Below are 5,275 nucleotides of genomic sequence, written 5' to 3'. Positions count from 1 at the left end.
TTTGGGATGAAATGTTCTATAAATGTCAATTAAATCCATTTGATCCATTGTGTCCTTTAGAGTCACTGCCTCATTGTTAATTTTTTTGTCTGGAGGATATATCCAGTGAAGTCAGTGGGGTGTTAAAGTCCTCTACTATGACTGTACTATCAATCTCTCCCTTAAAGTCCTCTAGAATTTTTTATATATATATTTAGGTGCTCCTATATTGGTGCATATATGTTCACCATAGTTATATCCTCTTGTTGGATCAATCCCTTTAGTATTATGTAGTCACTTTAGTTGTCTCTTGTGATGGCCTTCATTTTGATGTCTATTTTGTCAGATATGAGTATTGCTACTCCAGCTTTTTTTCTTTTCCATTTGCATGGATTTTTCCATCTCTTCACTCTCATCCCATGTGAGTCTTTTGTTCTGAGGTGGGTCTCTTGTAGAAAGCATATAGTTGGGTCATGTTTTTGTATCCATTCAGATATCCTATGTCTTCTGATTGGAGCATTTAAGCCATTTACATTTAAGGTTTTTATTGATAGGTACTTACAGATTGCCATTTTAATTCTGTATGCCTAGGTTTGTCTCTTTATTTTTTCTTCTCATTCCAGCAGTTCCTTTAGCATTTCTTATAATGCTGGCTTGGTAGTGATGTACTCTTTTAGCCTTTCTTTGCCCAGAAAGCTCTTTTTTTTGACCATCTATTTTGAATGGCAGCCTTTCTGGATATAGCAATCTTGGTTGCAGATCCATTACCTTGACTACTTCAAGCCACTCCCTTCTGGCCTGTAACATTTCTGATGAGAAATCAGGTGTCAGCCTTTTGGGAGTTCTTTGTAGGTAACAAAGTTTTTCTTGTTGCCTTTAAGATTCTCTCTTTGTCTTTAGTTTTTGACATTTTAACTATGATGTGCCTGGACATGGTCCTATTTGGGTTCTTCTTGCTTAGGGTTCTCTGTGACTTCTGAACTTGTGTGACTTTTTTCTTTACCAGGTTAGCGAAGTTTTCTGCCATTATTTCTTCAAACATGTTCTTTCTCCCTTTCTGATTCTTCTGGCACAGCTGCTATTTGAATATTGTTACATTTCATGTTGTCTCACAGCTTTCTTAAGCTGTCCTATTTTTAATTGTTTTTTCTTTTTGGTTCTCTCTTTGAGTGATTTTTTCAACCCTGTCTTCTAATTCAGTGATTCGATCCTCAGCTTCCCCTAATCTGCTCTGTCTTCCTTCCAATGTGTTCTTTATTTGTGCTATGTCATTCTTAATTTCTGTATTCATAATTACTATATCTTTTCTCATGCTGTTGAGTATCTTTACCATCATTATTCTGAATGCTGTGTCACATAAATTTCTTATCTCCACTTCATTTATCTCTTTTTCTGGAGAATTCTCTTGTTCTTTCATTTGGGGGTTGTTTCTTTGTCTCATCATTTTGGCTGCCTGTTTGGGTTTTTGACTATGTATTAGGTACATCTGCTATGCCTCTCAATCTCTAGTGCAGGACAGTGTCAAACTCTATTTCAGACTAATTAGATCAGGCAAAAATTTAAGCCTCCAGAGAACACTTCTGTCTACAGATAAGATTTCATCTTGAATTGCCCTCAGGCAATAATCCACAGGTGTGGCAAGTTTTTTTCAACATGGTGGGGCAATTGCTTTTGCCAGGAGGCTAACTGTGATTTTAAGGGTCTTAATTGGCCTCATTATCTCCCCAACAGAGAGGCAAGGTGTTTTCCAATAGGATGGGTCAACTGTCTTCCCCCCCAGTCAAGGCTGCCTGAATAGCAAATGTCTGCATGAGAAAGATGACCTCTGCAGCATGAAGGAATGACTCAGCACAGGAAACCAGGGTGTCTTCCTTCTGAACTCTAACTTCAGAGCCCCCAATCCCGGCTTCTGCTCACACAGGTCTAGTCCACTCTGCCCTCCCTCTGCCAGAGCACAAGGTGAGTGGTTCCATAGGGAATTTTGTGCCTTGGTCCTTTGAGAGGGTACCTGAATTTCTAGCCATCTCTCCCTGGCAGACAGCAACCCCACTGATTTTCACAGCCAGATGTTATGTGGTACCCTTCTCAGTTCTGGTGCTCTATGCTGGAAGGCCAGCTTGGGGATTAGACCCCAGCATTCTCACTGGTAACTGCCCACAGCTGAGATATCTCTTTGAAACTTCAGTTGCTTTCCAGCCAGCCCTTTGGTGACTCCGCCCCTCTTACCAATCTCTATGCAGTTTCTACTTTTGGTGTTTCTTGATAATTTTTTAGAGCTCACTTATTCAGGGTCTCTTTAACCTTTAGTATGCCATATGCATCTATAGACACTTCAAAATCATTATTCATGAGAATTTTCAACTGAAAATATTCAAGAAAACCCAAATTGTGAGTAATATATTTATTTTTATAATATTCATTGCAAATTGATTTTTTAATTAAATTCAAAATATTGTGGCATGTGGGGATGGTTTCTGTTTTGGATGTGTGGCAGTTAACTGGTTAGAAAGTGATATGTGATTAATTTAAAATAAATTCCACTCTCAAATAGTTTGTCTACCCATGAAAGAACAGTGAGAGTTTGGGCACTCTGCTAGGTGCCAGTAGAGGCCCCACTCTATGAACCCCATATCCTCTTCCTCTCTTTGTGCCTAAAAGACATTGAACTTTGGTGTTTGGCAGAACAAATGTTCTGGACAGAGTCATGCCTGCCCCTTCCTCTCCAGAAACTTCAGTAACGCTGAGGCACCAAGTACTGAGGGAAAGCCGTTTATGGCAGTTTGCTTGGTCCTCTTCTCACTACCTTCAACTTTTTTCCTTTTAGCTCTAGATTTGGTTGGGGTTTTAGGGAAGAAGGGAGAGGACAAGGGGTGAGAGGGAAGGGGGAGTGAAGCTGAGGCAGGACTGTATCCCAACACAACTGAAAAGAAGGTGAAGTTTATCTTTTTTGGGTTCCCCATGCTGCTCATGTCACCAGAAAGGGATAGGACTGGGCCAAGGCAGGTCTGCCCAAGCACGGTTTGGGATTTGTGAGTGGTTTACTTCATGCAGGAAATAATTCAAGACACAAGCCCAACTGATCTTGCAACTATGTTTAATAAAGGTTGGGACAGTAAAACAAAGGAAGGACTTAGGATAGAAGAAGCAAGATGACAGTAATAGAAGTGACCCTAGAATGTGCTGCCTAGACTCAGGAAAGGAAGTCATAGTAACAGAAGTGAGCCTGTGCTGGGCTGCTAGATCACTGAGAAGTACAAGTCTGAGTGACAGAAGTGAGCCAAGTGGGGACTGCTTTTGTCTCACTGAGAAGGTAGGCAAAAGGAGGGCCCTCAGAGCTTAGGAGAAAGTATTATTACACACCTGAGGAAAGGGAGGAAAGGGTGTGCTCAAGGGAGAGCATGTACTTGGTCCTTTGTCTTGAGGATTTTATGTGTTTTCTGTAGACGGGAATTTTAGTGGAGGTCTCAATCAGATTATTCATCAGCTTTTTAGGTGTGTACTTTAACATGCTTATGTATCAAATGAGCATTTAGTGGGCTTTGGGATCATTCTCTGAACATCTTTATCACTATCTTGGATTTGTCTGGCTCTAATTTTTGTTTTGTTTTGTTTTGTTATTTATTCCCATGACTTCATTGGTTCTTGGGTTTAATTGGCACTAATGGCACTGCAGGGTCTCTGTTATTTATCTACCTGACTAAGGTGATTTAAGCTACTCACTCTCTGGTTGGGAGTAGAGGTGTAAACCACTTGCTCCTACATGTCCTTGATTGGGGAAGATAGAGTCTTATGATTTATTAGCTAGTTGTCACAATTGCTTGACCCTTTGTTTAAATATTTTGTCTCCTTTTTCCTCATTTCACTTGCTAGAGAATTTCCTTAGTTTAGTTTTTATTAAACGGCCTCAGCTACTTTTCTTCCTCTAAATCCTCCAGCCCTTCTGGTTACCAAAACTGTTCCTAAGATAGGCCCTAGAGCACATGCCCACACATGTGTAACCCACTGACAGCTGTTTAAAGAGTTAATCTCTCCTAAGGGCGAGTGCTTTGGAACAGGGACCATACCTCCAAAGTGAAGGCATATCCGAGGGTTTTTAGGATTTATCAGTAAGCTAGAAGCAGAGCTTTCCTGGGACTCTTGGAAACCTTTCTACTCTACCTGCTTTGTATGGTAACCACTACCAAACCCAATTGTGCTGGTGAGCCCTGAGAGAAACCAGGAGAGTTTGCATGGTTGGGGTCTCCAAAGTGATATCGGAGAATGCATTTTTAGACCAGGAGGGATAATGAAAAGAACTTTGGGCTTAGGTGTCAGTCACTGTTTTAGAAACTAAGACTGTAGAGAAGAAAAAGACAATTATTCTTCTCTCAGCCTATTCTATCAAATGGAGAGCCAATGAGGTCAATTAATCATTAAAGGAGTGATGTTTATCAGTAGAGATAATCAGTTTTGCAGCTGTGCTACAAGGAACAGAATATTGGGGGCTCCTGGTTAGTCTCTTGTGAACAGCTGAGGATGAAGTAAGGAGAATCCCAGGAAATATGGCAAGGATAGTTCTGAGGGTTAGTAGCTGGGAGGTTGAAGTCAAGGGCAGTGGGTACTAACAGCTGTCACATGACCTTCTCTACAAGTGCTTTCCTGGTTCTGTGAAACCTATGAATAACCTACTTATTAGCATGGCATCTTTTCATGAAACCAAATTATGTGGGTAAATAGACAGGGCAGGGGAACAGCATTCTGCTGGGAGACCACATTTACTCTGTGGGATTCTTCCAAGGCAGTTCTCGGAGTTGGCTCATAGATCAGAAGCAACGTTTTCTGGATCCAGATCATGTATGTGAACAATAAAACCTTGGTCCTGTCATAGGCAAGAGTAAGAACCATGGACATCAGAAAAAGGGCAGCTTTGGGACAGAGGGCCATGCTTATCAATATCAAACATTGCCTCCTGGAAAAAATCTTTAATCCACTCCAATGGGTAAATATTTGATCCAGTCATGCCCAAGAAAAAGGTGAATGACTCTCCTTGTTGTGCATGAGCAGTGTCCTTAGTTTTCATATCTCTGCCAGGATTAGGGATCTTTGGAACTAGTTTCCCCACCCAGTTCATTTGATCACTATATAATCAGAACCAGGGGGGTTCTGTTCACACAGCTGGAACCCATGTCCAGAAACAAAGAGCTGGAAGCCACCTTCAGTTGGAGGGACTCTTCCAGATTTTTGTAAGATTCTTACCCCTGAGTAACCTATTGCTATATTTGTTTATATATACACTAGTGGCCCGGTGCACAAAATT

At 41.0% G+C, this 5,275-nt stretch overlaps 1 protein-coding gene across 2 annotated transcripts in view; it reads left to right on the top strand.

Annotated features, from left to right (window-relative positions):
* The first annotated feature begins 2,354 nt into the window (after positions 1–2,354).
* LOC102249749 (ribonuclease 4) overlaps positions 2,355–5,275 on the top strand; it is a 21,683-nt gene continuing 18,762 nt past the window's right edge. The window contains exon 1 of one of the 2 annotated variants that reach the window (XM_014546203.1): positions 2,355–2,367. The gene's annotated coding sequence lies outside the window, so the exon portion shown is untranslated. Of the gene's footprint in view, positions 2,368–5,145; positions 5,202–5,275 lie in introns of those variants that run through there. The other variant, XM_014546201.1, reaches the window with a different exon arrangement.

Source organism: Myotis brandtii, unplaced genomic scaffold (genome assembly GCF_000412655.1).
Source record: "Myotis brandtii unplaced genomic scaffold, ASM41265v1 scaffold4341, whole genome shotgun sequence".
NCBI classification, from domain to species: domain Eukaryota; kingdom Metazoa; phylum Chordata; class Mammalia; order Chiroptera; family Vespertilionidae; genus Myotis; species Myotis brandtii.
The sequence above is the reverse complement of the archived record's forward strand: the minus strand, read 5'-3'. Positions and strand labels throughout refer to the sequence as shown.